General features: G+C 33.6%; 1 protein-coding gene and 1 long non-coding RNA gene across 4 annotated transcripts in view; both read right to left on the bottom strand.

The window, feature by feature from the left end:
- CADM2 (cell adhesion molecule 2) overlaps positions 1 to 27400 on the bottom strand; it is a 1064920-nt gene that overhangs the window by 1008270 nt on the left and 29250 nt on the right. The window lies entirely within an intron of this gene.
- On the bottom strand, positions 413 to 27324 carry LOC116550603. The gene is made up of 3 exons (XR_004268506.1): positions 23439 to 27324; positions 11126 to 11130; positions 413 to 425 (listed from the first exon to the last, which is right to left on the bottom strand). It is a non-coding gene; the product is annotated as an uncharacterized LOC116550603 (long non-coding RNA).

The raw sequence follows: 27400 nt of genomic DNA, 5'->3' as shown, positions 1-27400 counted from the left end.
CTTGGGAGGCTGACACACAAGAATTGCTTGAACCTAGGAGGCGGAGTTTGCAGTCAGCCAAAATTGTGCCACTGCACTGCAGCCTAGGGCACAGAGTGATAGCTTTTCTCAAAAAATAAAATAAAATAAACTCACAATTGTAACCCTCAACAGGCAAGTAGTAACATTTCCTCCATTTTTGTGGATAAACGTAGGACTTAGAGGAGATTTATTTTCCTTTAAATTGCACAAAGATAAATGCCAAACCTGAGAATAAACTCCTGATTTCTAAAATGAAACGCTATGTTCCTCCATTACGCTGTATTTCCTTTACATATTCCTTTACATAAATATGTAATGTAATATCCATTACATATTTCCTTTACATAAAGCAATAATAATAGAACAGACACATGTTCACGTTAGGTGAAAATGTCTGTTTCTGTCTAACTAGAAAGTTACTAGGAATTGCAAAAAACTGTTAGAGCTTCGGACAAGTCTGTTATGAAACCAAATATGGCCATTCTGGGAACATTCATTGACCACAGATTAAGCAACACTGCTAAGAATCTTTTCTTAGTCTTAAGTAGTGTGTATTCAATTTCCAAATGATGGTTCTGTCTATATATTTCAATTAACTTTAACCCGGGTCATAGTAACACAATGAAATCGTTAAGATAATTAAACTAATATTCTCTTCCTCCATGTTATGGAAACAAGCCTGAAACTTAAACATAATAATACTGTATTATAATTAAGGATTTAGCTTACAGAGAAATTTATTATATTCCCAGTTTTTTTCTTCAATTTTAGCTATAGAGGCAATGATAATGGGTTAAAATTCAAGGCAAGATGAAAAAAAGCTGTACGAAAATGTGGTTGGCAGGATTTTGTCTAAATAAAACAAAAAAAAAAAGATTGGATTGAATTTGAGCGTTTAAAAGTTAACATTAAGAAAAATTACATCAGGATAAGAATTTTTTTCTATGGCTGAAATGAGAACTTAACAGGTGAAACATTTATTTTGGCATGAAGATAAAAATGAGAGAGAAATAACATCACAATATATTGCTTCATCAGAACACAGTTCGGCTTCATGCAAAGGTACCTCAAGTTGGGATTTTTTTTTTATTGTGCTTTAGGTTCTGGGGTACATGTGCAAATCATGCAGGATTGTTGCATAGGTACATACATGGTAAGGTGGTTTGCTGCCTTCATCCCCCTATCTCCTCTATCTGGTATTTCTCCCATCGTTGTCCCTCCCCACACTCCCCACTCCCCACTGTCCCTCCCCTAGCCCCCACCACTGACTGCAGTGTGTGATGCTCCCTCCCTGTGTCCGTGTGTTCTCATTGTTCAACATTCTCCTATGAGTGATAACATGCCCTGTTTGGTTTTCTGTTCTTGTGTCAGTTTGCAGAGAATAATGGTTTCCAGATTCATCCATGTCCCTATGAAGGACACAAACTCATCGTTTTTTTATGGCTGCTTAGTATTCCATGGTGTATATGTGCCACATTTTCTTTATCCAGCCTATTGTTGATGGACATTTGGGTTGGTTCCAAGTCTTTGCTATTGTAAACAGTGCTGCAATGAACATACGTGTGCATGTGTCTTTATAATAGAAAAATTTATAATTCTTTGGGTATATACCCAGTAATGGGATTTCTAAGTCAAATGGTATTTCTATTTCTAGGTCCTTGAGGAATCGCCACACTGTCTTCCACAATGGTTGCACTAATTGCACTCTCACCAACATAGTAAAAGTGTTCCTATTTTTTTTTTTAATTTCATTCCTCTTCCAACACTTAATCTGTTGGTGACTTTAAAAGAAATCCAAGGTAATTTGAACTTTACTATCTCCCTCTGCTATCACATTCTGTCTTCCTTTTACCTACACTTCTTGGAAGAGTGGTATATTCATACGAATTCCATCTACTTAATCGTCACTCATCTTTAAAGCTATATATTCTACATTCTTCCTCTATTTTTTCCCAACTGCTTTCTAGCAAACAGATCTTGTACCCTTTTCTTTCCAATTTATTACCTCCTAAAACTTGCTGTAGCATCAGAAATTGCTGATTACCTGTTCCTTCAAATGTTTGGGTCTTAGGGACATCACAAAGAACCTATTTCTGTGAATGTTCCAACTCACTGGTGGGTTTCATTTATTTCAAGCATCCTTCAGATCTAGACATTCCTTGAAGTTGCCTTCTTACACAGCACTTTCACTGAAGTATCATATTTACTTCCATTCCTACTCTCATGGCATTCTATTCAAAATTGTGGTCTTTGGCGGTAATTTGGAGTTTTTCTTTGTTTTCTTTTGCTTTCTTTTTTTTTTTTTTTTTTTTTTTTTTTTTTTTTTTTAAGGGAAGAGCCGTGATTTGTCGCCCAGGCTGGAGTACAGTGGTGTGACCTCTGCTCACTGCAACCTCTCAGTCATTCTCCTGTCTCAGCCCCTTGAGTAGCTGGCACTGCAGGTGCACACCACCACACCTGGCTAATTTTTGTATTTTCAGTGGAGATAAGATTTTGCCGTGTTGGCCAGGATGGTCTTGAACTCCTACCCTCAAGGAATCTGCCCATTTTGGCCACCCAAAGTGCTGGGATTACAGGCGTGAGCCACCACACCTGGCCCCAAGTTTTTCTTGAAATACAGATTGTCAGTTATTTATTTGTGGTTAAAATATCCAAAGGAAGGTCTACTAAATTCTACACCTGTTGGACTAAAATTCAAACTCATACTCTCATCCTCTAAAACAACTTATTGTCTTATTTCCCTTTTCTCTGACTGTCCCAATTATTTAGGCTTGTCAGAAATAGTTTTGGCTCTGTTTTCACTTTTTTAAAAATAAATATTGATTTATATTATTAGTGCCTCCACATGTTTCTTACTTCAGTTCCCTTCTTCCCATTCTCACTGTGAATCCTGGGTTAGGCCCTCATTATACTATACTTGTAGTACAGAAATGGATCTACTTTACCTAGCACTACTTTATATTCTTCTGGGCTGCTCATTTCACCTAAAGAGTTTTCACCATTCTTCCCTATTATAATTCATTCAGATATATGCTGCTGGATTAACCTAAGCACAAATCTGCTCATTTCTTCATTGCTAAATTTTGATCTAAATTTCCTTCCAGATGAAGCACTAAAGTCCTCAAACTAGATTTAAAAATCATTTCCAATATGCCTGGAAGGTGCTTTTATAATCATATCACACCTACTCATTAAGTTTCACCCAAGCACGACAATTGTGAATTCCCCAAATATATCCCAGACCTTCCCATTCCTGTTAATTTCATACCATACACCAATTCTAGTTCACTCCTTTGAAACCTTAATCATCTCTTAAGACCTAGCCCAAAGGAGCCTTCACCCATAAATGTTTCTTTCCATTCCTGCAAGAGGCTGTTTGATGATCCTCTTCCTTGAAACCACAAAACACTTTCCATTACTTCCCTTTTGACAATTATCTTATTTCAGTCAAATCATAGTATTTGGCTGTCCCATATATTTGTTTTTCCCAGACAAGATCAAGGTGCCTTGTTGGCAGGCATTATATTAATCATCTTGGTATTTCTCAAGTGCTTATCAAATATTTCGCATTTTCTCAACAGAAGAGTTCTTTATACAGAAGTGCATTCAATATAACACTTAGTTTTAGAAACAATTGAATTGCCAAACTATCCTAATATGTAAGGGGCTAATTGAGATGTATTGAAACTTGAATGGAATAATATAATCAAGAAAAAATTTCATTCTGATGAAGCATCACATGATAATTAAATCACAAGTTTTTAACTACTGAAAAAATAAGGAAGTAAAATTTCACTAAATTATAACTTGTCAGCTTAGTATTCATCAGTGCCATAAATTGCACATTTCCAATGTGCAATTTAACAATAGAAACTAACTTCTAAATATTTTTTTTCTGGTTTAAGTAAGGCAATATTAAAACTATATAAAATTACATATCTATTATGCATATACACATATATATATATATATTTATATGTATATGTGCATGTATACTATGTATGGCACAATATAAAATGGTTTTACCCTGATAAAATGTAGTAATGTTGGCAGTTTGGGATTTTCCAAAACTAAAGAATGTATTATCTAACTGCAAGCCTTCTCTAGGAGTTATAAGATGATTTTTTCTTTCTAGGAATTAAGCATAAAAAGAAATAGAGGGAGATAGGCAAACATCAGAATGTCTCCCAATAGTCCCCAAACCTATTGGTATTCACATCCTATGTAGTTCCTTACCAAACTGTACCAGAATTGTTTTGTGTGACCAAAAGCATAATGAAACATTGATCATATGTATTTTCCTAGATTAAAAGACAATGATTTCCATTTTAGGAGGAACTGACATACTGAAACCTTTCAAAAACCATGCAAGCTTGGAAGCAGCTCCTGTTGACCCTGGAGATGACTGTAGCCTCTGCAATCTTGAGATACCCTGAGCCAGAAACACCAACAAACATGCACCTGCATCCCTAATCCTCAAAAATTATGTTCCCTAATTTGGGGTACAGTAGGCTTCCCTCATTCAAGGAAGACACATTCCAAACCCTCCTGGAGATGCCTGAAACCAAGAATAGTACCAAACATTATGTATACTATGTTTTTTCTATGCGTACATACTTAGGATGAAATTTAATTTATAAATTTGGCAGAGTAAGAGATTAACAACAATAACTAATAAAAATCGAGCAATTATGTCAATGTCCTGCAATAAATGTTATGTGAATGTGGTCCCTTTTTCTCCTCTCTTTCTCTAAAAATATCTTATTGTACTGTCGTTCTTTATTTTTGTACCATGGTTGACCATAAATAACAAACCACGGACAAGGAGGGACTAACATATTTTGTTATTAACAATAGGTAATACATAGTTACATAGAAATTTTACCACTAAGCATATTTATAATGAAATTAGTAATGAATATCTTTAAAAGATTTTGTTAACTACAATTGTTATTGACTACATTAATAAAACACTGTTTCCTCAAAATAAAAATTTATATTAGAAGAATTTGTACTCTATTTATTAAAAGCGCTTACAACCCCTTATCTCTAAAGATTTGATTTCTCCTTAGCTCTCATAAAACCATAACATCTGTGGGTTATTTTTCTTTTCCTTTAAAATGAATTGTTTTAAGTATTTGGTTCTGTTTACTCTAGTGTTTCTCAAAATAGATTCCAGGAAGTTTTAATGCCTAGGTGAAGATCAGAAATCTGAAATTTTCAACAGCTGCTTGGGCATAGCAGGAGAGAACTATAGGTCATACAAAAAAGAAAAAATAGATTTTTCTTCCTGGACTCTTTCTTGTGTTTTCTGGAACCCAGTGTTTGGATTTGCTACAGGCTAAAGAAAGACTACAGTGTTTCTTCTCCATAATTCTGTGCCCTGTTTTTTTCTTTTCTTTCCAGTGCAAATTATGGAATCTTCTGAGTGGATTATATCATTGAATGAAAAAATGTTATTTATTGATAAGTATATATATATATATATATAAGTTAACATTGTGTCACATTCATTACTGTATCAATGCTTAACAAAAAAACTGTTCAGAAAATTTAAAAGCACTTTAGTTTTAATGTTGACTTTTTTGATATCTCCAAAAGTTGGTATTCTTACTAGTAAAATATCAATGGAAAACAGAGCAAATGCATACTATATATCACATAAATGGATCCTGGTAGTTTTTTTGTCCTGTAGCAATGCAGATAATTGGTTCCATCAATCTAAATGATACTATAATACTAGGATTTTATTGATAAGGTCAATATCCAATGATTTATAATTTTCATAATATAGAAATAAATTATAACTGAATTCATTATATATAATACTGCTATTTTCTTATAAATATAGAATATCTTCATTAGCAGAAAGCTGTTTTATGTATTCCTTTTGTACTTTATGAAGATGCATATAAAGTGTTTAAATAGTTATGTGTTATCTTATTACTGAATACAAAGTGAATTATTTCAATATTGTTCATTGCTTCGTGTTGTCTCCTATGTTAAATAATTAAACATGAATCTTTTGCATGTTGTAAATAAATAATATATTAAACATATATACATATATTTAAATGTCATATGTGCTATTTTGTACTGTGAAAATGAAAGTCTTAAGAGGCTTAAAAAAATATGAACAACTGATATTAAGGTAAACATTTTAGAAATAAATGTTAGGCTATATTAGAAATGCAGCATTTACACAGCATTTAAAGTGCTAAAGAAAAAAAGCATTTTGCAAAAAGTTGGAATACAGGATAAGCAACCTGGAAAAGCTTTCAAGCTTACTGCATGAGATATGCCATTAATGCCATCAGACCCACAGTACCCATCAACCACCATCATTTTTAAAAGTTGACTGTAACAAAGATAGAGGAGCCTGGCTTCATTTTTTATTCTGTTTTTTTCTTTTTTGCATTAAAACTATCCATAATTAAGTTATGACTGAAAAATGAGTTATTTCTCCCTTTAAAATATGAAGAAAAACAGACCCTTTGCCATTATATCTCAATGGCTTAACTCTTCTGCTTAGTATTTTAAATCAAGGGTTGAATTAGTAGTTTAGTCAAACTTTTTTTTTTTTTGAGGTGGAAGTTTGCTCTTTGTTGACCAGGCTGGAGTACAGTGGCACAATGTTGGCTCACTGCAATTTCTGTCTCATGGATTCAAGCAATTCCCCTGTCTCAGCTTCCTGAGTAGCTGCGATTACAGGCTCCTGCCACCATGCCCGGCTAATTTTTGTATTTTTAGTAGAGACAGGGTTTCACCATGTTGGCCAGGCTGGTCTTGAACCACTGACGTCAGGTGATCTGCCCGCCTTGGCCTCCCACATTGCTGGGATTATGGGTGTCAGCCACCACGCCTGGCCATAGTTTAATATATGTATTTTTAACCTAACTATATTCTACATATAAGCAGTATTTGCACCCAAAACAGTAGGCACATATCATGGTTTCATACATATCTTATGTTTTATTTTATTTATTTATTTTTTGAGACAGAATCTTGCTTTGTAAGCAGGTTGTAGTGTAGTGGCATGCAGCCTCAACCTCCTCAGTTTAGGTGATCCTCCCACCTTAGCCATTCAAGTAGTTGGGACCACAGGTACGTTCCACTATGTCTGCCTGGCTAACTTAAAAAAAATGTAGACTTGGGGTCTACCTATGTTGCCCAAGCTGAGCTCAAGAAATTCTCCTGTGCTGGCCTTTCGAAGGTTTTATACATTTTAAATTCCCTCTTCTTCTGATAGGAGATTCCTAAATTCTACTGGCTCACTGGAAAACAAACATAATGTTTATTTTTTTGTTTTGTTTTCTGCATATCTTACTTCAAAATGAATTACCAAATTCTACACACAGCATGGAATTTTTAGAATATTATAGAATTATTTGTGTTGCTATATCTGATTTCACACTCAAGAAACTTAATTGTATCCTGTAATTAATTCTGAAATTTATACAGTAAAAATTTCCTGTCAAAATCTATCTACAAGCCAATTATAGTTGGACACCCTATCTAAATAAACATAAATACGCCGTTTGACTAAAACACTCTGCTAAGTGTGCAGGGAACAAAGAGATGAGTAGATATACACATCTTATAGATCATTATATTCAAGAAATCTAGCAGATTGAAAACTATACAATAAGTGAAAATAAAAGTGCCCCCAAAAAGACATCAACAGAGTGATTTGGGAAAATTAAAGAAAAATGTTTTGTGAATGTTCTAAGAAAATTCTCAAATTATTATCACAATATATATTACAAAATAAATTAGCTAGAACATTTAGGAGAAAAAAAATTTCACCTAAGATGCACCTGCATCTTAGGTCATAGGTTCATCTCCACATGAAGGGAGTTAACAAGACAGGTAAAGTCCAGGCAAGACGTCTTTAAGATGTAGCAAAGATTTGTTTTTTGTTTCTGTTTTTTAATCTTATAGGCAAATTTAATGCCAGGGATTGGAAGAATTCTAAGTGCTTAGAATCAGGAGTTACAATATTATTTTATTTCAGCTTCAATGTCACTAATAGAATCACGGAATATTACAGGTAGAAGTACTCAGCCTCTGACATGATTTGAGATGGCTTAAGTTATTTTGTTCATTTTATAGTGCTAGCATCTGTGTACAGTAAAATACATGTCTTTGGCGTTCCTGGTCTATAAAGGCATTCTAATTACTGTATCAAATAACCTCTTAGGTTTCAGTTGTCGTATCTTGTGAGGTGGGTTTAATAGTTTTTGTGCTATCTTCATATGTTTTATAATTTATGTTCTTTTTCAAGAGTGGTGAATATCATTGAACTCTGATGGGGCAATTGGGATCTTGGGTTGCATTAATAAAACTTCTACTCATTCTTCAACTTTCTGAAACCCTGTAATATTATTTACAGATGTTTGCATTTTGAAAAAGGCTTTCAATTATTTCCTTCAAAATCCCTATTGGCATATCCTCTATTCGCTAATACGATTAGAGGATTTTGCAAAAAAATGTAACTCTTAAGTTAACTTTTGTTAATTTCGGTAATAGTGAACAGCTCACTTTATGACTTTTTGGGAGTTGAAATAATGAAATAATATCCTTTATCTTATTTACCTTATTACAAATTATCTATCTATTTATTCATTGAGACAGAGTCTTGCTCTGTCACCCAGGCTGGTGTGCAGTGGCACACTCTCGGCTCACTGCAACCTCTGCCTCCACGGTTCAACCTACTCTCCTGCCTCAGCCTCCAAAGTAGCTGGGACTACAGGTACATGCAGCCACACCCAGTTGATTTTTTGTATTTTAGTAGAAGTGGGGTTTCACCGTGTTGCCCAGGCTGGTCTGGCACTCTTGAACTCAGGCAACCGGCCTCCCGTGGCCTCCCAATGTGTTAGGATTACAGACATGAGCCACTGCGCTTGGCCAAATTTTATATTTTCAAAAATTAAATTAGATATTACCAAGGATCCAGAACTGGTATTTATTAAAACATACAGTAAAAAAGGTGATCGGAATCAATGTCAACTGGTCCATTCTTTCTATTTTACCTATGAGAAACAGAGAAGTTAAGTGAATTATTAAATTTACACATTTAGCTATCTGTAATTCTGAAATTAGAACCAAGGATTTCTGACTGGTGAGCTGTAACTTGAGTAGATCCACCAAATCACCTGTATATTTTAATTTCTGTCTTCCACTCATAATGATCACTCTGATAATTTTTATATTCTCTATTAATCTATATCTTTTGAAGCCACTTCTATATTTAAGGACTCTGAGTTTTTAGGAAGGAATTAAAAGATCATACAGGACAAGCACCATATACTAGAAGAAATGCCAAATACTGAGAGAAAAAGTTTAGGCCCATTCATTCTCAACCTCCCCAGGGATCCACAAGCTGAGAACAAGCGTTGCCCTTAAATGTTCCTGACATCGGCTGCTGATACATCTCTCACTATATGTACACTAGGAACATTTACACAAACAATGAAAACCAGAACTATGGGCCTCCCAAGAACAAATTTCACTACCTTTATATTCACTTTTCCCTGATCCTACTATATTATAATCCTTTTTCTTTTCTTTTTTTTTTTTGCTACACTTTCTCTAAAATGCAAACTAAAAATCTCATTTACTATCTGTCATTTAGGTTCATCTCCATTCCAGAAGTATAGCGATTGAAAACATGAGCCACAAGTCTACCTTGCTTGAGAAAAAAGATAACCAAACATGATATGTCATGTATACAAGTCCATATAAATTATATGTTTCTTATATTATCATATATATCTGATCCTTTAATTTTTAAAATTCCTGTTTCCTCCTTTTTAACCCCTGATATTATTTTCTAATTATTGTTTTTGAGTAGAAATTTCACGGATTTCTGCTTCTGTCTCTTCTCTATTCCTACGGCCCTATATATTTTTTCCTCATTATATAATTAAAAAGAATATTCTTAAGACTTTCCAGTAAGGTTCACAATCTTGTCAGTCAAAACTCCAAAAGTAAGGAGCCTAAATTGATAGTTTAACTAAAGCACCCTCACAATTTGCACCAAGCCATGGAAAGTTAACTTATAATGTAAGGTAATTCAACGTGCAACTGAAAATTGCATGGTGTATCACCATCAAATGAGACCACATCTGACTGGGAATAAAGTATGTTCTTCCGTCACATCTAAGTTTTCAAAATAAGATAAAAGCAAAATTTATAAAACTTTATATTATATATACAAAAAGCCATAGGAAAAAAATCACATATGGATAGTTAGCTATAAATAGATTAAGAGGTCTTCTCTCTCACTCCACCATTTGAAAACTAACAGAAGTAGACTGGAGTTGGTGCCAACTGCAAAAGTATTTTTCATGAGCCAATGGCAGTGTTTTAGGTGGCTGAGCCAACTGCTCTCAGAGGCATTGATTCTTGACAGACTCAATTAGTTCTTTCAGAAAGATAGGCATATAGGAATATTTATCAACTATGAACTCTCCTGGACCATCCAATTCTACTCCCAAATTCCTAGAAATTCTGCATTTCATTAGCTTTTCTGACAAGGCCAGCTAGAGTAATTACTGCCTCCAGGACATTCGTTTTCCAGTTCTTAACAGAGGTGATTTCCTAACACAGATTTTTCATCTCACTCCCTCGAAATTAACACCACTAACAGCTACTCAATAATTATCAAATTCGTTAAGAATCTGTGTAGGGCAACAACAGTATTGCCAACCTCCTCTACTGTCACACAAACTATGATCCAATTTCAGATTCAAAAGCCACATTAGTCACATTGTGCCATTTTTTGTTTGAGTTCCGAACACTTCTCAAGCTAACCAATCACTACATGTTATTTTTAGTCTCTATTTAAAATGGTAACTTCTGTGTAAAGCATTCTCCCAGAGTTAAACTCTGCATCCTCTGGACACCTCGACTTTATTACTATCACGATTAAATTTAATAATTTCTTTGTATGCCTTTATTATCCGCTAGACCAGGGGATGGTTGAGAAGCTTTAGACATTGGCCCATAGGTGGCCTTCTGCTTTTGTAAATAAAGCTTTATTGGAACACAGACACACTCATTTGTTTACATTGTCTTTTATGCAACAACGAATAGTTGTCACAGAGGCTGTTTGGTTCATAATTTTGAAATATTCATTATTTGTCCCTGTACAGAAAAAGTTACTGACCTCACATGAGACTGTAAATTCTTAAATAAGATAGTCTGTCATATTCATCTTTGCATCTCTACAAGCTTGCATACTATCCGAATAGAGACTTTTTTTCTAAATAACTGTATTTTTCTTAATATTTTTTCTTATTTCTTAATATTTTAGTTACGTCCTTCTTACTTCCAAAAGAGATAGCGCTCATAAACAAATAATTTCAATAGCTTTAACATATAGGTTGCTCTAAATATAGTATAAATATATAGTAAGAATGAATTGATTAAGCTTTCAAACCTATGCAACAATTTATTAGACATTAATTGGCAGATGGAAAAAACCCTAAGGAATAATCAATGCAGGAATGTATGATGGTCAAGACGGTGTAAGTGAAATTAGTTTGCCAATTTCAGAGGCACTATATGGCATAAGAATTTAAAGAAAGTAGACAAATTAAAACAGTGACATGGGCGATTATGTTTTATCTTTTAAGTTTGATATTATTACAACAGGCTCGTAACATCTTTTTTTCTTTCTTTCTTTCTTTTTTTTCTTGAAACAGAATCTTGCTCTGTCGCACAGGCTGGAGTGCGATCTTGGCTCACTGCAGTCTCTGCCTCCCAGGTTCAAACAAGTCTCTTGCCTCAGCCTCCTGAGTAGCTAGTACTACAGGTGCACACCACCACACCCAGCTATTTTTTTTTTTTTTGTATTTTTAGTAGAGACGGGGTTTCTGTGGGGGCCTTGGCTTCCCAAAGTGCTGTGATTACAGGCTTGAGCCACTGCATCCGGCCGCTCTTAACATTATTAATAATTAATTAACATGGACCTTGAAATATAGTGATAATGAGATTATATTTCCTATGTGCACATATTAGTCTGGCATCCAGTAAATAGTGTTGCTACCGTACATGAAAGATAATCAAAGTGAGGATAATGAAACCAGGCATGCCTTTTCATCCTTAACCATGTTTCTAGCACTTAGTATGAAGTTATAGCCGGATACCTTGCTGTAAGAATTGCATTCCAGAAAGTTATACTACCAAGTAATTCCAATGTTTCTCCAAACTAGAATTAGTCATATGTTTAATTGTGATTCAAATAAAATATTTTTAACCTTTTATTTTTTTATTTTTTTCACATGCTGCTTACTAGGAGAAGGGGAACTATCTTAATGTTTTCTTCCAGGTTTGGAGACAATCTGAGAGTGGATGTGATCTTAAGATAGTGTGACTCAAACAGCCAATCTGGTTCCCAAAGCGATTTCCCTGCTGGGTACACACAAAATAGGCCCTTTGATTATAATCTTCAGCCCCCTTCTCTAAGGCTTGTCTCTGTGCATAACTCTTTTGGGCCCAGAGTCAGCTCTAAGTTTGTTTTTAAGCTGAGAATATTCCTTAAAACTGCATGCAATGTTGATTTGCTGGCTGCTTTGATTCACAGCTGTCCAGCTATGCCACATTGTTTGTGTCTGTGTACAGTAAAGCCTCAAAAGCATCTCTTTCCCTGTGACTGTTTGCAATTACTTCTGCTAGCCACACATCTATACATAGTAGTAGGAGGGCATTCTCTCTCTTATTTATTAATAAAGCTGCAATTAGAATTAATATTAGACTCCCACTCAGTTAAAATCCTGTAAGAAATGATGTTTAATGGCAAAATCATAATTGAATCCCATTTTAAATTCAGGAATTAAAAATTCATAGCTAAACTCCTCAGAGTTGGTAATTGAAAAATAAAACACACAATTCCATTAAGAAAGACAGAAAAATAACAAGAGTGCCCACATCTGGGGCCTAATCCAAACCAGGTCAGTGAAAATCGGATGTATAAAAGAAAATAAAAACTCTGTAGTTTTTTGTTTTTTTTTTTTTTAATCGGATCTTAGAACCATCTGCTTCTTGGTAAAACAACTCATGTTATTTCATCTCTGAACTTCATATTCACAGACAATGCTAATGGCTCATCATTATGAATGCACAAAATACTGCTATTTTAATTGTCTAGTGAATTTTTCCTATTTATCTGCCCTGCAATTTGTTCCTCTGTCTGTGACTCATGATATAAACTAATAATTAAAAAAAAAAAAAAAACCCAGGAGGAATTTTTTTCCAATCAGCATATGTAGTAACGTCAAAGGTCCACTCTGTCCACTGAATGTAGTGAAGCTAATATACCATGTGATTTTAATTCCATTAGCCATGCTCCATGAGGCAAACTACAGCCAGAGGTCCATTGCCTCCTTTTGTAAATATGTTTTATTGGAACACAGCTACACCCATCATTTTACATATTATTCGTGGCTGCCTTCCTGTAAAGTAGCAGTGCTGAATAGCTGCAACAGAGACTACAAGGCTAGGATGCCTAAAATATTTATGAAGTGACCCCTTAAGGAAAAGTTTGCCAATGCTGCTGCAGACTCTGAGCGAGTGGTAAGTTAGATGTTTTGTTATAGCTAATTATGAGGGCATTGGAAATATAAGTAGGCCAGCCACTCATTGGAGGGGCTATAAATTTACCACTGATATTAAAGCTTGTTTCTCCTGATATTAGACTGACAGTTCTTTTGAGCTTCAGAACAGAGCAGTCAATTGCCATTGGTCGTTGCAACTTGGATGTGCCGAGCCTCATGTTCTCCTCCTTTTCTGGACATCAGTCTTTGCCACTGTACTCTCCATATTGCTGCAAGAGAAAGCTTTTGAAAAGGCAAAGTGGATGATCAAGGAGGCCTCATAACTATTTAAAATCCATGAACGCTATCTCATATACATTAAAATAAAATCAAACCACTTAACATGGCTTAAAATGATATTCATGAGATAGATCGAATTTTGAATCAAGCTGGCTACCTGAAATTCTTCTCTTGCTTCAGGGCCTGTAAGTAGGTTTCCCATTTCTTCAAACTTTATCTGGCTAAAAGATCACTCCTTCAACTGACTAGCTCAGCTATTGATCTACCAGGAAAATGTCTTTTATTTATTCTGACCCGGAATCTATGTTAGGCATCTCACCTACCTGCCTCAGAAGCACCCTGTGTTTTATCCCTAGCATGGCAGTATGACTTTACAGTAGAATTGCTTATTTACTTTTCTAAATGACTTATTTAAAAGGCAAGTGTCTTAAAAACAAAGGCCTTATTTCATATTTACATTTTCTAAGTGCTTAAAACAAAAAAGTACTTTGTGAATATTATATAAACAAAGAATGCTGAGTCAGCCTAGGTGAGGCCATAAGAGAATAGTGGAAACTAATACTAGAACAGAGATGTAGAATGAGAAGAAGTTATTTGTGTTATGTATGTGTTAACCAGCAAATGCTTCTTTGCCTTCCCTCTCCTACAACCAGAATTTGAAATAGTTTACATAATTAATACAAGAAATTTAAATGAAAAACTATGGCCAACTAATCAAAAATCTCTAACTTTGTCATTATCATCAGCAATAGATAATTTAATCATGTAAGAAGGTATTGTGCTACCACAACACAGGTTTGTGGAAGAAGAACTGGCAACTCAGTGGCTTCTTAAAAAGTTTCTGAACTGAAAAAACATTTTACCCTACCTGCTAATACTATCAGTAGGGTTACTAGAGACTTCTATTTTTATAATTTTGAAGCTATAATTACAGTTTACAAATTTAAATTAACTTATTATCAACATTTTACAGATGAGAAGACACACATACAGGGGCAAATTAAACCATCTATTTCAAGGCCATAAGGTAAGTAATAAAATTGTAAATACATAAATTTCCATCTCCTTTCCAGGACTAATACTTTAAAAATAGGATTTTTGTTATCATTTTTTCTTTACAAAGTTTTCAATAGTAATGTAAGAGTTATTTGTATAATACGCTACAGAGTTGCCTGGGAATCCTTTCTTATTGCACAATACTTTGTAAGAAATCTGTACATCATAGCAGAAAGTTCACAAATTTTTTTTATTTAAGTATTCACATTTGTACCAGATTGATAATAATAAAACTAGTTAACTCTTGCTGCCTAACAGATTGCAACAAAAGACTGCTTCCAAAAATAGATTCCATTTTGCTGTTCGATCCCTATCTTTCACCAAATATGGTAAATTTTCTGTCTTAGCCATCTAACATTTTTAATGCTTTCAGCTATTTTTCTAGCTTTTTCATAGAATATCTAGACCTAAGAGATGTAAAATTTTTTAAATAAGCTCATCTTTGAAAAATATAGGTAATCATAGATAGTTGTAGCAAAACATTACTTACTTCACAAGTAACAATCTGAAGTACGCTTTGTTTAACTCTTAGAAAACATGTAATTTCATACTTTATAATCTGAGACTTAAAAACTTGAGACTGGAAATAAATTATTTTAATAAAAAAATAGAGAACTATTTTTACTATTTGGCATTTTATTTCTAGTTACTCCATGTTGAGGATAACAAGTGCATCCTTGTCTAGGTGGAGGTTCTAAAAGGAATAAGACCACACGAGGTAGCTCATGCCTGTAACCCCAGCATTTTGAGGCACAAGGATGGATTGAGGCCAGGAGTTTGAGACAGCCTAGGCAACAAAGGGAGACCCCCATCTCTATTTTTGGAAAAAAAAAAAAAAAAAAAGTAAAATAAAATAAATTGGCTGGGCATAGTGTCACTTGCCTGTAGTCTTGATTACTTGGGAGGCTGAGGTGGGAGCATCACTTGAGCCCAAGAGTTTAAGGCCATAGTGAGCTGTGATCACATCATTGCACTCCAGCCTGGGCAACAGAGCAAGACCCTGACTCTAATAAAAAGAAAGAAAAATTTTAAAAGAAGAAAGAAAATAAAAGCCAAGTAAAAGTCATGTCTTTTAAACTCTGCTCAATGACTGTACATCTTTGTCTGTGGAGATGGTAAAAGGGCTATTCAAATTAACCAATGACAATGACACTTTCAACTTTAACATATTCACCAGCTAGTTGTTATAAAGCCTAAGTTGAAATGAATAAAAAGGAAAGACAAAAAACAACGAGAATTATTTACTCTAGCAACTCATTCTTTAGTCCACAGTTGAAAGATAGCTGAGAATTGGTCAGTCTATGGTTCTTTTGAATGAATCTGTATGCCTTTACAACATGTTTGTTTCTGATTGTGATGGGTAATAAAGCGAAACAGACTCCATTTATGATCTTCATAACACTGACTTCAACAAGACTAAGGATATAGGAAATTCCTTTTTGCTGTCACTCACAAAGAGAAACGCGTGTAATAGTGCACAGCAAAAGATTCAACCTTGGAAAAAACCCTAAGAGGCATAACAGTAAGAAACCACAAAAGCAAAGACAGAGAAATTCCTCTGAGGAAAAAATAAAATACACATATAGTAGAAACAGAGGAAAAGGGATCAAAGAACACGGCCAAAAACAACTGATATAGACAATAATTGGGACAAAAGTTCACCAAAAATATTAAGAAATAATATTGCTACTAAATGTAAATATCAGATTGAGCAACTCATGTTAAGAAAAAAAAATGTGGTCCTAACAGCATAATATAACATTATAATGTAGAATTAAAATTTTAAAGTCTGGGTTTACGTAACAAAAGCCTATTCGTCACAGAAGTCACCTCCAGTTTTTCTTGGCTAGAGTACCAGCAAAAATATTTAATAGTTTTGATTCAACTGAGTTTCTCTACAACTATTAATAAAATATTTTAAGACATTTAATTATTTAAAATCTGAATGTCTATGTTGAAGAGGAAGTGAGATTAAGAATACATGTTTATTTTTTAAATTTTATATAGAATAAATTATGTTTAAAGAGAAAATATTTCAAAGGTCTCAGAGATATTGATGTTTTAAGGTACTTAATATTTATTTCCTCCATAAAACTATGAGTATCAACCACACTTCTTAGAAGGCAATTCATGTCTTTGATCCCATGGTATAATTAATCTTACCTCTTTTATCTTCAAAAAACTTCTGTAAGATAAATAGTATTGTCTGTAGAGATGGGAAAGAAATATCCAGATTAACAAATGAACATCTCTTGGTGAGCAAAAAATATCACTTGCCTTTCTGAACTTTCAACCTATTTTGTGTTGTCTTAATAAAAAGTATTTGTTGAAAAATAAATTTCATGTATTTAAGGCATTGCAAGCTGTTACAGTTATGCCCAGATTATATACACATATTTATACATATGCAAATGAACATATGGGTAGATAGATAGATGGGTGGATAGGTGAGAGATAGACAGTGGATAGATAAGATAGAATAAGATAAAAACAAATTAGGTTAAGCAAAATATTAAAAATAGAATTATCAGGGTATAGAAAACACATGGTTTTTTATATGAATTAAAAAAGTTTCAAAAATTTGACTATCTCTAAAGAAAGTGGATAATTAGATGGGTAGATAAAAGAGATAAGAGAGAAAAGGAAAGAGGGGATGTCTAATGGCCAGTTACAAGATGCAGAATTCCAAACAGATCATCCTGAAGAGATATTTTTTGATTCAACTCAATTTGTTAATTAAAATTTTAAAATCCCAGCAACTGAAGAAGTTATCTAGGTTAATCTGATTGTGACAATAACAACATCCACAATGTTTCTCATTTTGTGTAACAGGGAAGGTAAAGAGAAATGCATTGATTATGGCATGTAGCACAATCATGGAGTTAATCCTTTGTAAAATGAAATTTCATCAATGAAGCCATTTACCTTGCTCTCCTATTAATAATGTCACCAGAGTGGCTAACATGAGTACAAAATTGTATTATATACCTATGCAAATATGCTTACATACATACATATATTTGTTTCTGTATACACACATGCACACACGTATATACATGCACATGAACACATACAAACACAAGTGTATATGTGCTTCAAAAAGCATTTGAACAAAGCAACTACATTAAATAAAAACAACAACCAAGAGTGAATTTGTATCAGCAAATTCATATGCAGAATGTTGAACCAAGAGTTATAGTCAATCATGGCTTTAAAACTTTGAACGTTGAGACTGTCCTATTCAGCTTTTAGTAATTATTCAACAATTGTATGAAGGAATACAAAACTAGTAATAAAAAGTCATCTTAAGATATTTCACTTAGAAAAGTATCAGCATATTAGCAACCTTGGAATATATAAAAGATTATTTTTTATGTGAAAGGACCTATGATCTCTGCAGCTTTAAAAGATGAGAAGCTGTGCTTTGGGAGGCTGAAGTGGGAGGATTGCTTGAGCCCAAGAGTTCAAGTCCAGCCTAGGCAACATAGCAAGACCTCATCTCTACAAAAAAAAAAAAAAAAAAAAAAAAAAAAAAAAAAATTAGCTGGTCTTGATGATGTGCACCTGTAGTCCCAACTACTCCAGAGTCTAAGGTGGGAGGATTACTTGAGCCCAGAAAGTCAAGGGTACAATGAGCTATGATTGCACCACTACAGTCAACCCTGGATAACAGAGTCAACCCAATCTCTCAACAAAAAGAGAGAGAGAGAGAAAGTAGAAGAAACCTATATGCCACATTAAAACAGCCAAAGTCCTAAAGTGCCTGTGAAATGTGTAAGGTCTCATTCACAGTAAATATGGTAAGTATTCAAACCTAAATTTGATGTAAATTCTTCAGAAATATTTTTTAGGAAATTGCTGTATGCTATGGGAGTTTGGACTAGTTGGATCCTAAGATCTCATCCAACTGTAAAATGATAAAATCACTTTTTAGAATTAAGAGACTCCGTAGAGTGACCTTACATACAAACACATTTCAAAATCATTATTTCTCAAAATACGTTGTAGAGTCATTCCTCATTATTTCCAGATTCTGTATTTGCCAATTTTCCTACTCAATAAGACTTATTTGCAGCCCTAAAATCAATACTTGCAGTGCTTTCATGGTTATTTGACGACATGTGCAGAGCACTAAAAAATTTAAGTTGCCTGATATGCACATTCTCAGCTGAGGTCAGACAAGGCAATGCTCTGCCTTCTTGTTTTAGCTTTCATACTGTAAACAAGTGTCCTTTTTGAGGTCTATTTCATGCTACATTTTTCCCATTTTTGTGCTTTATGCAGATGACTTTGCTGTTTAAAATAGCCTCCAAGCAGCGTAAGTAAGAACTATCTCTCTAGTGCTCCTAAGGGCAAGAAGGCTGTGATGAACCTCAGGGAGAAAATATCTGTGTTAGATAAGCTATGTTCAGGCATGAGTTATACTTCTGTCTGCATGAGTTCAATGATAATGACTCAACAATATATATCAAATACGGTGTCTTCAAATAGAAACACACATACAACAAGGTTATATATTGATTGCTTGACAAAAACATTATGACCAGAGTGGTTTACAGGATTCTAACCCTGCATTTTCCCAAGAAGCAAAGGTTCAGTATTTGTAAAGTCAGTGTTCCAGAGACTTTATAGAATATAACAAGAATTGACTGTATTCCCATACATAAAGCTAATATTGCATACATAAATCTCTCCAAAACTGTTGCAGTTGGGAAGAGGAAAGGCTGTAGTTTAAAATTAGCTTCACGAAGAAATAACTCATGGCTTGGTATTCTTACTGTAATTTTTTAAATCTGTGATAATGCAGTCATTTTTAGGGAAAGTTATTTAGCTTCTTGATGAAAAATGTCGCCCTTCTCCAGATACACCTAGCTTTCTAAATCTTTTCCTTATTCCCACATTATTAGATCAAATGGTTATGGGAATATCTAAAGAAAATATTGTAACAAATAAAGTAGTTTTTTGCATCCACTTCTGTTTAATGAAAGCTATTATAACTAGCAGTCAACCAGGTGGTTATTTATTTGTGCCAAACTGAGATTAGCAAATCTGAGCTCTGCCTGCCCCTGATCACAGAAGAAAACATGCATTGCTCTGTGTCCTTTCCTGGAAGCACCCAAGCTAAACTTTTTATAAGGCTCTTACCAAGCCTGAGAAATCTGGAGTTCCTGAGCAATTCTTAGCAGGAGTTGCAAGTCTCAAAATGTATCAAAATGTTTACCAAGCTGTATGCTGGTCAAATCTACTCTTGCTCAATTATAAACAACATTAAAAAAGAAAATGTTCACTCTTTGAATTTTGATCAATAATCGTGTAGTTTCTAAGGTTCGTTCCTCAGTACCTGTCCTTTATTGCTAAATGTTTTCTTTGAGCTCTGTACTTCAGGCATTAAAAAGGGAACGTCAGGATCTTAAAGTTGGAGGGGAATTACTTGCTCCAGAGAACATATTTGCTATATTAAAACTGGCAGGGAAATCTTTGTGAATTTAAACTCGTGGTTTAAAATATGAATGCGAAATTATCTCTATGTTTATAAAGCCATTCTAATCTAAAGATAACCTCTGGAAGATCATACTCTGAGACCAGGTATCACACATAATTTTTATTTGATTATCTGAGCCTCATTAAAAAAATTGCTTACTATAGTTCAAGTAGATTCAAAATGAACCTTCATGGGAAAAAAGAGATAAAGAAAGCTCAGTTAGATTTTGTGTTTTTTGTAAAATCTATATATTGCCTTTTCATAGAATAAACAAATTAAGAAGATATAGCTTGCTTTGGGAAAGCACAGAATCCAGCAAAATCAAGTAAAATGGCTGCTTGCAATTTTACTTGGGGAAAAGCTAACTTCTACAGTTAAATAACATGAGGTTCAACAGGATGACAATCAGGAAAATGATTTGCAGAATAGTTTTCCCTTAATAGTCAGCAATAGCTTTCTTATATTGACCTTGCCACTATCTTTAGCCATTGCTAGGATATTTGAATTATTATCAAATAAAAATGAGCCATAATCACCCAACTCATTCTCATCTAATAGAACCATATTTGTTTCTTTAATTTCAATATTTCCACTTGGAAAATTTGTGGAGTTTTTTTGATATTCATATATAAAAACACATCTGGTAGTATTTAAAAATCACAAGTACTTATACAAATTAATAATCTGTAGATATTCTGAAATAAATACTATGTAAAATAAATGTAAAATCAAAAAAATGTAGAAGAGAAAAATAAATTTATTTCAAACCATTTTTGTCTTCCTATTTTCATAAGAAATAGCCAATGTTTTTCTCTATATTCACAAAAAAAAATTAGAAAAATAAGCTCATATTTTCTATGTTATTAAATACTCTGGTTTTCAAATAAATTTTCAGAGGAAACATAATTCTTTGTATTAATAATTCAAGTAATACATAAACTAGTGGAAAAATCAGTTCAAAAGTTAAGACATTTGTTATTCCACATAATCAGAGAGGTTTATGGTCTCTGTCATCTAAAAATGCATCATGTAAATCTTTTGATGACAATGAGAGTGACAGCCTTTTATGAAGCAAAGGATTCCAAACATAAGCAAATAGGTTTCAACTCGGTATAATTTGTGAAAATCTTAGTTCCAGAAAGCAGTAAAATAATTTTAAGTTTTATTAGACAAATTAAAGGAAATAACTGGCATAGTGTATCTTCTAAACACGGTTGGGATAGAGAGAATTTTTAAGTGCTTTTGTTTGTTTGTTTGTTTGTTTGTTTGTTTGTTTTGACAGAGTCACTCAAAGGCTGGAGTGCAGTGGCTTGATCTTGGCTCACTGCAGCCTCCGCCTCCCAGGTCCAGGCAATTCTCCTGCCTCAGACTTTCCAGTAGCTGGGATTACATGCACCTGCCACCACGCCTGACTAATTTTGTATTTTTTTTTTTAGTAGAGACAGGGGTTTCACCATGTTGGCCAGGATGATCTTGATCTCCTGATCGCCTGGTCCACCTGCCTCAGTCTCCCAAAGTGCTGGGATTACAAGTGTGAGTCACTGTGCCTGGCCAAACACTTATATATTCTAAAATTGTTTTAAAATTTTATGTATATCCAAAAATAATAATAAACTTTGTTTTTGTGTAGTTTATTAAGGCATACTCTACACATTTTCTTCTTACAGTAATGTTAAGGTAAGGAAACATTAAATGACATTAATGTCAATTATGACTCAACTAAGCCAAAAAAGCAATAAAGAAGACAAAAGAAATATTCTAAATTTTGTGTCTATAATTTTGAGGGAATTTTACCTACCTTCCTACTTACCTAAGGACACAGAAATAATGATTGAAATTAAGCTAAGTGTGTATCTTAATGATCACATATAAATCATGCTGTCTGTATGATTTGCAAATATTGAGCTTTGCTATAAATATAGCCTAAGCATATTTATTCCAAATAGCAGTAAAAACCATAACTAATTAAACTACTCTTATCATAACACATACAATATTGACACTTGAAGTAAAAGGGAACTTCGAAAATTGGTGAAAATATATTTATTAGGATGCATGTATAACGATCTTGGCAGGCACTCTTCAAACTTAGAGAGTTAGAAGTGGAAAAGCGAAGTCGGTGCCAAATTCCTTCAAAAATGTGACACACTCTAATACAGTGCCTATGACAAACCCGAAGTATTGAAAAGAAGCCATCTGAATCATCTGAGCACAAAAAAGAAAGGGGGGATCCGGAAATTACCTAACAACTGAAACATCCTATTCACGTTTCCTGGAATCTCATAATGCTGAGAGGATGCTCCGCAGGTCCTGAGTTTACACTAATTTGCAAGCTTTTGAACAAGTATAACAATGTCAAAGAATAGGTACTATTTTGGGGTGTATCACTAATGAAATAGGATTTTAACAGAAGAAAAAGATTTTTAACCTTAATTTTGTTACTTTTGTGTTTCTATTCCCATGGCAACATTAATATTTGGTGTGACGTTCAGATTCATTTAGCGATAATAGTAAGAAACAAGGTCATAGTGTACTCTCTGTTCCGCACCCTAAGGCTACCAAGCATGGAATGAGCCAAAGCATACTAACTCCTTCAGAATATGTCTGTAAAGAAATACGACAGTTCATATCAGCCAGTGTGTTTCTGCTAGTGGCTTTCAGATTTTAACTCTACGAAGCTGTAGTCAGGGTGTTTTCTGTGGAATGACCACATCTTTATGACTTTCTGCTCATCCTTTCCTGATGGTGCGCCACTTACCACCAGGGTTATTGCTTGAGATTTACTCTTTAAAGTTGAATATCACAGTGTCAACTAGGACCTGAAGTAACTTGATCTTAACTGTTACTACCACTTCCTCTCCCACAGTCTGTAGTATCTCTTCCCTCCATGTTCCATTTTCCTTGTCAAGAAAATCTACTCCATATGGTAACAGAGCCAGTATTGCTTTAGTCATTAAGGTGGCTTCACAAAGCAATGGACATCAAAATATTCCAGTTAACACTCTAAATCCTGTATGTTCCTTTAATGGGCTATATAGTACCTGTGCACACTCCTATCCTCCTTTTGCTAACAAACTCCTTTTCGTTTTAGGAATTGCATCCTCAACTCTCTGGGTCCCCTCTTGGGCCTGATAAACAGGCCCACCCCCCAGAATAGTGGTAAAATATTAAATCAGTCTGGATAATGAAAGGAATCCTTAGTTCTATGATCCATCACATATTTTTTTTTCTTAAGCTAGTTTATTTTAGGTATCTGTCACTTGTAAATGAGTAGTAAGCAAATTAAAATTACTGGAGTCACTGAGATTATTAAACCATACATCCTGGGTTGACAATCTTCAACATCCAATCAAACATGGAAATCAACTTAAATTTCAAGGACATGAAATCTACTACAGGAAAAGGCTGCACTTCTCTACCTCCATCTCTTGCACAAATCCTCATATTCTCCCTGTTATCATGACACAGCAAGTTTTAGGTTTTGTTTTGTTGTTTTGTTTGCCGCTTTTGAGATATTAGTGGACGTTGCATTGAAACTGCAGGTCTGATAATAAAGTCGCTCTTACTGGTTAGAAGCAGCCTTCATAATATGATTTCAGGTACTGAGAGTCCCCAAGTATTAGCTCAATCCCAGGCACCAAAGGAACTAGTTATTTTAACTAAAGATCCCCTTTCTGAATGTTAAACAGCATTTTCTAAAGGCTTTATTTTTTAATGTAAATTCTACAAATACGGGTAAAATCAAGGCTTTAAAAATAAGCTTTGCTTTTGGAGTAGTTTAAAACTTACAGCAATATTGAACTGAAGGTACAGAGGTTTCCTATTTCCCCTTACTCCTCCAACACATCCATAGACTCCCCCATTATCCACATCCTCCACCAGAGTGATGCGTTTGCCACAACTTGATGAACCTAATGTTGACACATCCTTATCACCCATAGTCCATAATTCATATTAGGTTTCACTCCTGCTGTTGAGTTAGACATGAGTTGAGTTGCTATGAGTTTGGACAAATGTATAATGCCAAATAGCCATCATTATAGTATCACACAAAGTAGTATCACTGCCTTAAAATTCTTCTGTGTTCTACTTATTCATCTTTCTCTCTTTCCTAATACCTGGTAACCACTGAACTTTTTACTGTCTCCATGGTTTCATCCTTCTTAGAGTATTATAGTTGGACTCATACACTGTGTAGCCTTTTCGGATTGGTTTCTTTTACCTAATAGTATTTATTTAAGTTCCCCACATATCTCCTCATGGCTTGATAGCTCTTTTGTTTTTTAGTAGGGGATAATGTGCCATTGTCTGGATGTATGGCAGTTCATCCACTCAACTACTAAAAGACATTTTTGTTACTTCTAAGTTTTAAGAATTATGAATAAAGCTGCTATAAACATCTGTGTGCATGTTGTTTTTGTGTGGACATTGTTTTCAGCTCCTTTGAGAAAATACCAAGGAGCTTGATTGTTGGATTATATCATAAGAATGTGTTTTGCAAGAAACTGGCTATGCAATTTTACATTCCAACGGCATTTGGTGTTGTCAGTGTTCTGGATTTTGGCCATTCAATAGGTGTGTAGAAGACTATTGTTGTTTCTTTTTTCCCCTAGGATTTGTTATTGATTTTGTTTATCAAGTTGCTTTATGATGTAGTAGAGACTGTAATAGCTTTACAGAGATAAAATTGCCAATCGGAAAGCTAACAAATCTACAAATGCACTTTGGTATTTCACAACTTTGCCCCCAGCTCATTTCCAGGACAAAACTACTGTATAGATTATGTAATCTAGGAAGTTTAAAGTATGGGTCACATTCCAGAGTTTTCCAGTGCAATTCAGAGTTCCCTAGGTTTATAACTTTTTACCGAGATCTGAAATATTGGAAAGATTCTTTCAGGCCATGAGGGAGTATAGATGCATAACTACAAAAGAGCTTAGAAATGAAGTACACAAACCTGGTAGCCTGGAAATTATCTTGGAGCAGTTGATTTGGCTCATTCAATGAGTAAAAGTTAGTAAAATGTAATTGTGATACGGTTATTTTGGCATTTACCGAAATGGAAATTTAATGAAGAGACTTGTAACCCATCATACAGGTCTATAAATTATTTTTCCTTCTTTCTCAAATAAAACAAGAAAAAAAAATCATTTGCAAAATACCGAATCGATATGAAATCAAGTGCTTTTTATATCTGTGATTTGTCATCTTGGAAAATAGGAATAAGAATTAGTAAGCTTATGTGAATTAATGAGGGAATTATTTCCACATTTGATTTTTTCCCTTTGAACAGTGATACTAATTGGAAACTAAGGAATGTTAGCCTATTTGTAAATTAGCAATCACTTTGATTCCTATGAAGGGATACCACCTCCTACTTGTTTTCATTAAACACATATTAAAAAATTATAACATTGTATTTTAATTCAGTATTTAAAAATAATCTTAATAAATAATCCAAGCAACTGTAATTTTTGTATCACTGAAGGTCAAAAGGAAGCTATAATTTTCAGATAACACTATAGGACTAAATCAATTAAAATTATAAATTGATTTTTTAATGCAGGAAAAAATCTTTAAGCTACTTTGAAATTAATATTTTATATAATAATATTGAAATATAATAAAATCTACTGATATCCCAGTATTATAGACTCCTTAGAATTCAACAAAACAGTGCTTCAAAGCAAAATTATATAAAAAATATTGGATCACTCAAATTAAAATAATATATAAATTATTTTAGTTAATGTTTTGTTGGATAACTTAAAATACTAAGAAATTCAGACATGGTTTTTAGAGGCACTTTTAATATATTGTAAATACACTTAGTCTTTAAGGATAATTATATGGGCACTCATTTACATGAAATCTTCCTGTTAATGGATAGAATTATATTCTTGAAATCCATACCTGCTCATGTTTTATTAAATCTAATAGGATCATTAAATATTAAAACCTCTTTCAGTAGAATATCGTCAGTATATACAACATTTCATGAATTAAGTTCCCTACTTAAATATTCATCAATTGTCTTCATAAGAATCTGTAACCCTATTTAATTTTGTTCTTAGTTTATTTCTCTTGTTTTTAAATATATTTTTTTTTAATTTTACTGCACTTTTATTTTATATTTTTGCTTTAAAAACCTGTAGGTAGAAGAATGATATGGATTGGGAAAGAAAATAATCAAAATACTTGATATTTATGGAGTCCTTATCATGAGACAAGCAAGGTACTAAGTTGAAAAAAAATATTTCAGCTAATTCTCACTTTATTACTTTGAGGTTGATAATTCTATTAAATCCACCTTTACAGTTGAAGAACGTAAGATGTATACACAAAACCTAATGTAATTTAATGAGAAGCAGCTCAGGTTATTAAGAGTTTTAATTCTGACCAAAAATTTGGAAACATATAGCCAAAAAGGTAACAGTTTTTATAATATGCATTAGCTAAACAAGCACTTGTTTATAAATACATCAACATAAACACTACCAAAAAGCACAAGCAGAAAAATATATTCTCCTGAAATGCAGACTAAAACTTTAAATCACCTAACCATTACCAACAGCAGAGATAGTTCGCTCATTATAAATGCACAAAAAGCAGTTACTATTTACAGAATATATTTTAATTGCTATTGTTAATGACTTATCAGTTTCAATAACTACATAATGCTAAATGTTAAGCTGATAAATCTTGTGCGAAACTAATGCAGGTTTAAGGTCAACTATAATGAAACCTTTCCCAAAAGGTAGGAAGTGAAGCAAAATCTAGGTTAAAAAGTCTATAAATTTTTGTTTTGAATTATTAAGTATAAATGATTTTAAGAAATTTTCTGCCATTTAACACAAAGATAACCAAAGTTGAAAGCCCCCAACTACTTCAGATGTGGTGCAATCATCCACTTCTTTTTCATCCAAAAAAAAAAAAAAAAAAAAAAAAAAAAAAAAATCAAAAAAAAAAGGAAATTTGCTTTCAAAACTGGAGAAAAAAAAGA

Source organism: Sapajus apella, unplaced genomic scaffold, assembly GCF_009761245.1.
Source record: "Sapajus apella isolate SASKATOON/1434 unplaced genomic scaffold, GSC_monkey_1.0 scaffold8, whole genome shotgun sequence".
NCBI classification, from domain to species: Eukaryota; Metazoa; Chordata; class Mammalia; order Primates; family Cebidae; genus Sapajus; species Sapajus apella.
The sequence above is the reverse complement of the archived record's forward strand: the minus strand, read 5'-3'. Positions and strand labels throughout refer to the sequence as shown.